General features: G+C 36.1%; 1 long non-coding RNA gene across 1 annotated transcript in view; it reads left to right on the top strand.

Moving 5' to 3' along the window:
* LOC149772022 (uncharacterized) overlaps positions 1-10,816 on the top strand; it is a 32,116-nt gene extending 21,300 nt beyond the window's left edge. The window contains exons 3-4 of the long non-coding RNA XR_016418061.1: positions 4,292-4,375; positions 9,608-10,816. This is a non-coding gene — a long non-coding RNA (uncharacterized LOC149772022). The remainder of the gene's footprint in view (positions 1-4,291; positions 4,376-9,607) is intronic.
* The last annotated feature ends 1,482 nt before the right edge of the window (positions 10,817-12,298 follow it).

Raw genomic sequence — 12,298 nt, 5'->3', positions numbered from 1 at the left:
ATGCTTTACTGGGTCTATCCTATAGGCGATTTATATTAAAAAAAATTCAAAAATTAAACTAATGCACGAACAATGGTTCCATGGGCGATCCCATGGAAATTGTGTCCGTCTTATTGCAAAATACATCAATATTTGATTTAACCGTGCAGATCGCTAGAACAAACCTCTGATCATATACATTTTGAAAAGTGTTGTGTGACACGGATCGCCATTGTCGCTTGGTGTCTGCTTTCTTCTTCGAAAAGAGATCGTTTCGTCTTGACTATAAAAATTTAATTTGACTAAGTTTTACGCACTACTTGAACTCATACATTTCACGTTGTAGGTGTAAGCCGTCGTTCTCAGTTTTCTGGAAGTTCGTTTCTGCGTTTCTCAGATGTGATACTATCTTTTATGGACCGAACGAAATTTCTTTTGGCGTGAATCAGGACTCGTTGTTTTATGGCATATTTGGAGAGCATTGATGAAAGCTCAGTTATGTCGTCTTCGAAATCGCTGACACGGATCTGAGCTAACACTTCAGGTTTTGTGTGAGGCGATACGGTACATCATTGCCTTTTACTTCCTCAATGAAATCGTTTCATCTTATTGCAAAATTACATTTGACTAGGTTTCATACGCAGCAGGTCCCTGTATATAAGGAGAGTGTCTTAGCGTCAGAGTATTCATTCCACTCTCAAACGATCAAGAAGATGGAAGGGTCAGCACAGATCGACCTGCTGGTCAAATATTTGCTAAAAGTCATACGAAAGCATAATTCACAGGCGAAAGTGGCAACAAAACTTACTCTTTTGGTCGTTGATTTGATGAGAGTCATACGAAAGTGTGTACTAATGAAGTTTGCTATATCTGCAAAGGTAAATGGGTATTTGTCTCCAGAACACCTGCTTCGTCTAAGAAAGAGAGACAAAAGTCAAGATACCTAATATCGTTGTCAGGAGAAAGGACACTGGAACTCAGAGTGCCCTACGAGAAAAGAGAAGAAACAGAAACAAGACGAAACAGAGAAGAGGGATTCAGAAGAAGAAGAAGAAATTGAAGATGATGAAGAACTTGTGCCAGTAAAGACATGGAAATGGAAAAAATTGACAATGTGAGCCGATGCGTTGGCCCTGATGTGAAATTTCATACTACCTTCTAAAAGAGAATAGACCAGAAAGGAAACGTAAGTGTCTCTTGGCCTTGACATTGTATAATAAGGATGGCGTGTTTTGTTTTTACTCACACTTTATGAAATTGTGCTCTTTCACCTCTCTCTATCCCTCTGGATCATGTTTTAGTTAGAATTGAAATGGAAGGACGTTTTCCTTCACGCACGCTCTTTAGGCATGCAAGTCCGTAAACAATAGTCAGTCTATTCATCCATCATTTTGTGTCTTGATATTTCCTAAATCACACACTGATGCCATAAAATAACGGGTCAAATGGGTTTTGTAATGTTGGGAGTGGGGGGTGGAGTGTAGGTGTTTGGCAGAGTTGGTCATTGCAGGTGAGGGCTTTGGTGCTTTCAGAAAACGTTTTCTTCTTCACTCTGTGTTGATAGTATATAATGGGTTATTTTCTTCACTCTCTGTGTGGATAGTTTATTTGGGGTTTGTTTTTTCCTCTTCCCTGTGTGTGTGTGTGTGTGTGTGTGTGTGTTCGCGTACGTTGTGTAGATCGTTTATTTGGTTGTTTTTTTTCTTCTTCCTCCCGAGTGTGGATAGCATATTTGGGGTTTGTATGCGTTAGCGACGTTGTGTGGATAGTATATTTGGGTTTGTATGCGTTCGCGTACGTTTGTGTGGATAGTTTGATTTGGGGTTTGTATTATTTCCCTTCTGTGTTGATAGTATATTTGGGGTTTGTTTTTTCCTCTTCCCTCTGTGTGTGTATGTGTGCATGTGTGTGTGTGTGTGTGTGTGTGTGTGTGTATGTGTGTGTGTGCGTATATCTGCGCGCGTACGTTGTGTGTGTGTGTGGGTGGGTGTGTGTATTGGTCTCTGTTTGTCCCTATAAAACTCACTTTATCCCTATCAGATTCGCTCTACCTACCTACCTGCAGTAGCGTGTATTCAGGTCAGCCACTTGCAACACTGTTGACACTTATCCCCTAGTGTTCAGTACAGTGACGTCACTGACGCTGGAAATTTCGAGACTATAAATATGGACTTGGGGATTTCCACAGGTTGTAGCTATACATATATACTAGAGTTCATAAACAGGAACGTCACTCAAGCTGAGGCTATAAAAAGATAGTGGGATTTTCCAAAGGAATAACCCACAAGTTGTAGTATAAATAGATAGTGAGATTTCATAGGAATTTTAGCTGATTATAACTATAAATAGATACATGGGTGTTTATCGACGATCGTCACACAAGTTAATTTTGTAAGTAGTTACGAATTTTATCCATTATATAGTGTGTGTGTGTGTTTGTGTGTGTGTATGTCTGCGCGCATACGTTGTGTGTTTGTGTGTGTGTGTGTGTATGTCTGCGCGCGTACGTTGTGTGTTTGTGTGTGTGTGTGTGTGTGAGTATGTCTGCGAGCGTACGTTGTGTGTGTGTGTGTTTGTATGTTTGTGTGTGTGTGAGTATGTCTGCGCGCGTACGTTGTGTGTGTGTGTGTGTTTGTGTGTTTGTGTGTGTGTGTGTGTGTCTATTGGTCTCTGTTTGTCCGTATAAAACTCCCTTTATCCCTATCAAATACATTCTACCTACCTACCTACCTACAGTAGCGCGTATTCAGGTCAGCCACTTGCAACACTGTTGACACTTATCCCCTAACCTACCTACCTACCTACCTACAGTAGCGCGTATTCAGGTCAGCCACTTGCAACACTGTTGACACTTATCCCCTAGCGTTCAGTACAGTGACGTCACTGACGCTGGAAATTTCGAGACTATAAATATGGACTTGGGGATTTCCACAGGTTGTAGCTATACGTATATACTAGAGTTCATAAACAGGAACGTCACTCAAGCTGAGGCTATAAAAAGATAGTGGGATTTTCCAAAGGAGTAACCCACAAGTTGGAGCTATAAATAGATAGTGGAATTTCATAGGAATTTTAGCTGATTATAGCTATAAATAGATACATGGGTGTTTATCGACGATCGTCACACAAGTTGATTTTGTAAGTAGTTACTAATTTTATCCATTTTATTCTAAACCGTTGTAACTTAATTTTCGGTGATATGTTTATTTTCCTTTATATTCTGGGACAATTTCGTCATTTTAGCGTTACTTTTAGTCACATCCATTTTGTCGTTGAGCATTTCCTTGATTATAGCTATTTATAGCATCATTACAATTATGCAAATTTTTGAACACCCCAGCAAGATTTCAGGTCTTGGTAATGCTTTTTATATAAATCTCACGCTTGTACTAGTGTATGTATGTCTCTGTCTCTGTTGTGTTTGACCCTCTACCATCATTGTCCCTAGACAATCCCACCATGTTCAATTTCCCTTGACGCTAGACAGTCCCACGATTTTTCTCCATATTCAATTCCCCTTGACGCTAGAGTGGCCCACGATTTATTCCCATGTTAAATTCCCCTTGAGGCTAGAGTGGCCCACGATTTATTCCCATGTTAAATTCCCCTTGAGGCTAGAGTGGCCCACGATTTTTCTCCATGTTAAATTCCCCTTGAGGCTAGAGTGACCCACGATTTTTCTCCATGTTAAATTTCCATTGAGGCTAGAGTGACCCAGGGGTCTTTGTAATGATAATTCCAATTGAGGCTAGGGTGACCCACCTTACTACTTATGTATGTATGTATTTATGTACCTGTGTATGTAATTTGTTCCGAGTGAATGGTAAGAGAGTTAGAAACTGAATTGGAGTATATCGCTCGATGGCGGCATGAACGTTGAACCTGTGTAGTATACAGCAAACCAAACCCCTACAGCAGGTTTATCCTGGGGGACCAATTGTATCTTACAAGCTTGTATTCCTTATTTTGAGATTATATTGATATTACCACACTAGACTATTTTAATGCATTAACATAGCTCGTTTGTTTATGCCGTCAATTGTGGTTTACGACTGGAAGCGGCAACGGCTAAAACTCTAGCAATATTTTGACAAACATCGGAAGTAACTGTAAGAATGAAATAAATCAAATGTATTACATTATTGATAAATATAAGAAATGTATTATACCTTTTTAAGAAAGCTTATTCAACACTATCTATTTGTTAATTTCCAATGTATTCGAGTAACGTTTCACAGAGTTTGATTTCAAAGACAAAACTGTTATCGGGCAGACGAAATGTTTATTCTACTTTTCTTTTGTTTTCACAAAGATTTCAGCTCTTTCCGTAAAATGTGTCATTGGTTTATCACTGCGATCTACAAAAGTCAAAGGGTTTGGTCACTTGAGAACACTGGTAAGTATAAGTACCATTATATAGGTGTATCATCGTGGTTTAAGAAATATCTTTGCCTTTATTTTATTTTTTTTCGAGATCTAATACATGCAACAATTGCTTTTGAAATTTGAGCTTTTTTAACCAACTATCTACCCGTGTGATCACTGAGAAAAGTTGCAAATTTCCGAAAAAAGTTCTAAATAAGGTTTGTTTTGTTTTAAACAAAAATAAGTATGAATTTGCTACACACATGGAACAAGCTTTGTTTCGCGATATAACACAAAGATATATTGATGATTTACGATATAAGAGTGATTTAGCAGTGCTAAATGGTTATGTGGACAAGTGTGTGTCAATAGAAAGCTATAATGTAGAAACTCCGTGATCGTGACGCTCAAAAAAGGTAATTAGGCGACACTTTATCTGTCTAGCTCACACTTGTGTAACATACACAATAACATAAACATAGTGCCGAAAATAGTAATGCTGTTTAATTTGGTAGTGATTATATTCATGAAAGTGCTCGTTCTTTGTTATACAAAAATTATCATAAGTAACGTTGACTCAGCTTGTTAAATAATCATTAAGATGTTTATATAATCTCAATCTGAAGTCTTAAAAGTAACAGGTTCTCATTGAAGAAGATGTAACGATCATTATTAGCAATACTGTTTGTGATGTAGAGCCTGTTCAAAGTCTCCATGAATGCAGTGTAACAAAAAGGGTGACAAATGGTGTACCATTTCAAAATTTAGTTTGTCTTCTTGGAATAGGCACATTTGGAACTGAGATATATGCGCTAATCAAGGATGATGATACTCAAAATATAACATGACTGCAAATGTAAGGTGTCCACTGCCTTTTTTCTTCTAAGTCACGGACGTTTCTTGCAGCATAAGAGTGAAACCCTGAGCCGGAATGTATGTCCATAAAAAGGTTAATATGGGTCAATTTTTAACTTTATTTTATTGTTTTCTTTGTCTTGAAAAGGATCGTAACATAATAATTAGGTAGATTTTATAATAGTAGTATTTATTAAATACTCAGCCTGCCACTACTTTAAATACAAAAAAGCATTAAGCCAGTTGCCTTCCAATTCTATATAAGACATAACACAATTCTAAGAGAGTTGAACTTTTGAGTTGTTATTTAATCTCTGACAGAAAACAGTGATGTAGCAGACGAAATATTACATTTATTTGCCATAATCAATCAGCGCATTGTGGATTTCCATATGTAAGTCCTTTACCCATATTCAACATTGCATTTTTTAATGCATCGCATTATATATATATATATATATATATATATATATATATATATATATATATATATACTTTATGCACAAAGCGAAGATACCAGCCTGAGAATAGAGAACAATCATCTTTCTGTTCTCCGTATTATTTCGAATGCGTTTTTGTATGTATTTTATTAATCTGAATATAGTAAGTTATTATAAAATTCGTAAACGTTTCCATCCCATCCAAACTACATTTTTAAATTTGAGATATTAATAAAGTTTAAAAAAAGAAATATTCTTTTCGATTAGTAACAAGCTAAAACTTCAACAAAAACTATTGCACTATTTTGATAGATAAAATAACAACTTCATCCGATACACTTTAAGCGTCAAAACTATGCTGGCATACTAAATAATATTTGCAACTATATCTGTATTAGTTTAGTCTACGATGGCAATACAAGTAATTAATTGCTCGTCACTAACAGCAAATAATACATCGTATTTCACCTGGCCAGTACTTTTTTTCTGTTTGAAAATGTATTAAGCTACTTGGAATAAAAAGGGACGCATTTAAAGGACAATGCGTGCAAATGGCTTGAATAACACGTCTTAGACAAAACGAATTCCTTTATGCTTTATGCTCACTAAATTTGCAACAAAAGTTGCTTAAGTTGTTTTCATATATAAATACTAATCAATACATTTTGAAACACAAAGCTATGCGCTCATTCTTACAAAATTACACTCTGTAGGGGAGCATTTTAAATGATATCTGAAACTATATCTTAATAAGTTCAACATATGATGAATACAAGTGTAAAGTTCTATGTGACCCACTGTCTAATTCATGTCCCGTACGAAGCGCCCACTGTGAAGTTCTATGTGACCCACTGTTATGCGTTGGGGTGGGATGTTCCCAATATTTTTTGAATTTCTGTGGAATTCCCACCCTGGCTCGTTTTGTAGGAAGTGAAATTACTGCTAGAGAGTGGTAAAGCTCCGAGTCCCCAGTCAGCAATACCGAAAATTAAATTATCAAGAACACAAAGGTGACATTCAAAGAATAACAATTTAATTCAAATTAAACGATATTAATTTCTCAACCAATCTCCTTCCTCTCGACCATGTAACAACCTATTTCATCACGTGATTATAGTGTGAGATGGCTTTCCCCTGTACTTGGTTTTTACTCATCTGTTTACTGCCCCAATTCCTTTCCTCCTTCCGGCGTTCTCCGTACTCCGATTCTTCCTATCCTCTTCCCTTTATGTCTCCTTTTTCTCCTCCTCCTCCTACTCCTCTCTCTCTCTCTTTCCAGCAACTAGGCTTGTTCCTGGCCTACTACCTTATTCTATCCTGTCTCTCTGAGACTCGGGACTTGACTACCCGGTAGTTCTGTCCCCAAAAGCTTCCTGCGAAAAAAGGACGTTAGCATTTGTGTTAGCCATCTCGCCCCACACTACAGCAACAATCAATCATCATATAAAGGCTATCTGCATCTTCTGTCACGCATTCGGGCACATCGAAAACCACACACGTTCTTATAGAAAACAACGTTGCAATAAAAAGCGGTAACCTTCTTAACATACAGACATCACTAAATTGCGTAACATCAATATATATATATATATATATATATATATATATATATATATATATATATATATATATATATATATATATTCTTAATCTCATTATTCTCAACAATATCACAACAATCAGACGCATTTCTATACATTACAGTCCCACAATTGTACACAAATATTCAAATATCCATATTATTTAATTTTACACACTGCAACCATTTTCAAAGTTGCAATTCAATTCAACAGTTGCAACATCCAGAATATCACATGAATAAATACACTAGCTTACCACGAAGTAACCAGATGGCGAATTACAATATTAATTCTTACTACGAGCTAGCAATCTACATAACCATAGCCCATTTCTCAAGTACGCGTGTAAATTAAACAATACAAAGGTAATTATACGTACTAATGATTCTAGTAAGTAAATATACATAGTGCAGATAATTACAATTAAAATGCCGTAACATTCTGCACCAATCGAGCAAATAACTCACTGACCTTTACGAAACATTCTGTCCTCGAATGTACCAAGGTTTTTCCCGCCAAATCTCGAGTGGCTCCCGGAATGAGTATATTTCTGCTTGACCAGTACGATGGCTTACAATCACTAATTCGTTCCCAGCCCAAATGACTGTTAAATTCTGGTTCGAATTGATGACCCGACCCTTTCTCTGTTCTGATTGCATATCAATTCTACCCCTGTCGGTCCAGTTTAACGGACGAGCCTTAGGTCATCTGTCAAAGCGTGGAGATTTACAACAGCATCGAGGGTCCTTTGTTCTAGAACAAAGCTTATAACGTCTACATGTTAGTTTTGACACCTAACGGAGAGAACTCTTGTACAAACATGAATCGCCGCGACAGTCCAGGGTCGACATACCCATAGCGGTAACCCATTCCTTTGTTCCTGACTTACGTAATCGCGGGCAGGCAAACGTGACAACAAGTAAAGGTTTTCTACTAACGTCAAATCATACCGCCATTTCACAAATTATTCATTCTTTGTAGCAGTGACAAGCTATATAAAAATGGTTTGTCTGAAAAGGAAGCTATGACATTTGTTAGATAATAATATCGTGGCATAATCAGAAAAGGATTCTCTAATTAGGGATACATCCTTGCTTTTGATCTTTCTCTTGTGTACACTTGGAGGGTTTGTGTGTGTGTGTGTGTGTGTGTGATATGGAGGGCTTGTGTGTATGCTAATAATAATAATAATATTAATAATAATACCATGATTTTTTTATACTAAACATGTAATGAACAACATAGTGACAACAACAGACAATGATGACTGATGAAATTATTCAACATTTTTGAAAAGTTAAGAATCAATTCAACATGTACAAACTGACACGCGTGTCCAATCCCATTCCAATTGCTTTGAAAACACAAAAGGTTCATATATGTGCGTTTCTATCACAATACTATAGTTGTCTTCATCTCTAAAATGAAAATACCCGTACAATTACATTAATCTCGGAATTATGTCAGCTAAGGACACTATGTAATATATTAATTTGCTTGGTGAGTTCGTCTCATTTTGTTGAAACATATTTCTTCTAACATTTGCAAATTGAATACATGGAAGTGTAGTGGTGAACCAGCTACATTACGTCTGTATATATTCATGTATGGCTCTTACTAAAGCCGTTAGTTAGCGGAAGCTCACAATATACCGCTACTTCCATGTCTTGAGAGCGCCCGATGAGCCACCGAAGCAGGTAATATCATCCGAGTTCTGCCGTGTGAAGTTTCGAATATTCTCTGGATATATTAGTGATTTCACCTTTAACTCCTCAATATTGTATACGTTGTCAAAGAGAAAATTTTGATATAGCCATTAATTTCTAAATACAAATTCAGGGAGAAATAGGATCATATCTTATGCATGATTTCGAAAGACCAATGCGTTATTTAAGGTTTCAATAGGATATATGTTGCATGATACTATTGCTGAACGCTAATGTTGGGTATATATAATGAATGAATCATCCTTTCTGTTGTGCGTGCATATTAATTTTGAATTTTGTAACTATTCATGATCTAAATGAAAAGTTGCGTAATGGTGTCCATTAAGTGCTGTAAAAGTACAACAAAATGTTTTAATATATATATATATATATATATATATATATATATATACACACACACACACACACACACACACTAAACTCTTGTGTAATATGTTTCCAAACCGTGCTTTGCGGCAGCGCATTTCCTTTGTATCGACCAGCCTTACCTTTTTGAAAGGTAAGGCTTAACCTTCTACAATGATATCCTCTACCATGTTGAAGTATTGTTAAATCTACAACTGCATAGCTGTCTTGATTCAATGCGATAACTCATTGTTAGCTTCACACTTCAGCAACCATTATGTTAATGGTTTTTTCAACACATCTTTTTTTCTTTCAGACAAGTTGAAACGGATTTTGAGCTAAGGCAAAATCTTTCGTCCTAACATATAGGACGTTTCGTCATGGAGACACACGCAATTGTTATTCACCGTTCGTGATTTAAGGAATCAATTCTAAAGTACAGATTGATAATTTATGGAATAACGTTTGAGTAACCTTGAATTGGTGCACTTGAATAGCATATGTTGCTAGTACAATTATAGGACTGGCTGGTACATTCAGCAGTGTCTATGCACAATAGTCTTATTTAGAATTTAGATGTGAATATTTCGTCCAGAGTTTGCAATATTGTATAGGCTTTGCTATAAATGTACCGTAAAACATTATTTTCTTATAACCTAGGAAAGTGCAACTATCCATCCTGGCTCAGGCCTCCCTTCTCTTTTCGGCAATAAAGTGTTCAAGGCCCTGGAAATGAAAGAATAAATCTTTGCATACTATGCATGCCGTTAGAACGTTTCACATTATGGGTTGGAAGTGGCCTATATCAGGAGCATATAACGTATAATTTACATAGAGCTGAGACTGCATAAGTGAATAAGAACTAGAGTCACATAATGATTTATACCTTGTAAAATAGCTTTTCGAAATAAGTCCACATTAAGATTTGATGATGTGTCCTTAATAGTTTTCACTTTTATCTGAGTATTGTTGTAATTTTTTATTGTGACGCAGGTGCGTGCTACTCATGAGTGAGCGCATATGTTTTGAGTACCGTGATATTGTTATACATTATTCAATATGAACTAGTTTTGTCGGAATGATATACTGCACTCCCAAGGTCGTGCAGTATTCCATCCAAAAACTCGTTCATATTGTCCCATACAAATGCAGTAACCTATAATCATTGCATGTGGTTATGTACGGTATTCACACCATGCGAGTGAGGCAAAGGGAACGGGCGAGATGTAATAATGTTATGTAACTATACAAATTAGTTTTTCAAAATTTTCTTTTCTTTCTTCAAATTGGTCAGATTGTTTGTTTGATTTTAACTATTCGTGTAATCCCATCTAAAATTCTCAGTAATGACAATTAAGTTTAAACATGTTTGTTGCCTAAGAATACATAAGTTCTTGCTACGTATTTCATCTGCCCTCTAGGTGATAGTTTTATACCAAACATGTATTGTATACATCAATAAGCAATCGCTTTGTCCGTCGGTGACATAAATGGACCGGTAAATGCTTGCATTAGGAGGGAACATGTCAACGAAATTCCAATATATTTCTTCAATCAGTGATTAAGACTCCGTTGTCATGAAAATTATCATATAATAAAATTACAGTAAATCTGAAAACATTACATATGTATTTATTGTCAATTTAGTTCGTGCCCTATTAAGTCAGATTGAGTAAAACTGAGATTACAAAATGAGTAATAGTGGACTGATAATTTGTGAAATGGTCTGATGGATTTATATAATACATGAACTTTAAAGAATACTCATTTACGTGAGTAACATTTAAAACATCTTATCCACTATTGCATGTTGAAGTTACAGCCTAAAGATTTATATTTTCTGTAAGTTTTGTTATACATTTACACTTAAAGATGAGATCCATAAAAGACGTGTGTTGTGATGGCATTAGAACGAACTTCTTTACATCCGCACTCTATTCATTTTGCTCGCATAATACTATGTTTTGAGAGGCGATAACTCTTCGAAAAACGCAAATATAATAATCATTATTCTAGTCTTTATTGCAACTGACTGTTATTCAATACCCATCAACGTTATAATTCATAATAATATTACCACCTTTTAGAGATTCCAAACATTGGATTAGGCTCTAGGTCTATAATATGTTAATGCAGGTTAAAGGAAAGAGCAGATCTTATAGCCCCTTCAAAAGTCTTAGCTGGGCGAATGAAATGAAGATCTCTGTTTATATAAATAATTTCCATTCTCAATTATGTTCTTGTGACGATCTATCAACTATAACATATATTTACTATACTGTTAAACTACGCTGACATATGGCAACGAACTCAATAACTCAATAACACATTCATTCCCCCATTATAATGAAATAGTAATTTTTATGGCGATCCCAAAATTAATAGGAAAGAAAATGAGGATATCTGTCAACGCGGTCAAAGCTTTATTATTGAACAAGATGAGAATGGTCATCCAAGCAGGTATATACCATAAGCATTATACAGAATAATCAAGTATTAAAGTCATTAGCTCTCACAGATATACTATCTAAATTTGATGTGAATGAATAATATAGAGTTCAACTCAAATTTAAGCCAACTCCACAAACCAGGCTAGTTTATGTCAAAGCTATCAATGCTGTAGACTGTAGTAAGATATTAGTAGTGAAGTGGGGCACTCTAGGGACAATGGGAATTACCATTAAAACACCCCTGGGTCACTCTGGGGACTATGTAAATTTAACATGGGAGATATTGCTGGGTCGCTCTAGGGACAAGGGGAATTTAACATGGGGAATAGAGTTTGGATCTGTCTAGGGACAAGGGGAATTGAACATGGGGAATAGAGTTTGGGTCTGTCTAGGGACAAGGGGAATTGAACATGGGGAATAGAGTTTGGGTCTGTCTAGGGACAAGGGGAATTTAACATGGGAGAAAAAAAAACTACTTTAGGGACAAGGGAAATTGAACATGGGAGAAAAAAAAGCAATTCTAGGGACAAGGGGAATTTAACATGGGATTTAAAAAA

Source organism: Sinohyriopsis cumingii, unplaced genomic scaffold, assembly GCF_028554795.1.
Source record: "Sinohyriopsis cumingii isolate HCF-2022 unplaced genomic scaffold, ASM2855479v2 utg001527l, whole genome shotgun sequence".
NCBI lineage: Eukaryota > Metazoa > Mollusca > Bivalvia > Unionida > Unionidae > Sinohyriopsis > Sinohyriopsis cumingii.
The sequence above is the reverse complement of the archived record's forward strand: the minus strand, read 5'-3'. Positions and strand labels throughout refer to the sequence as shown.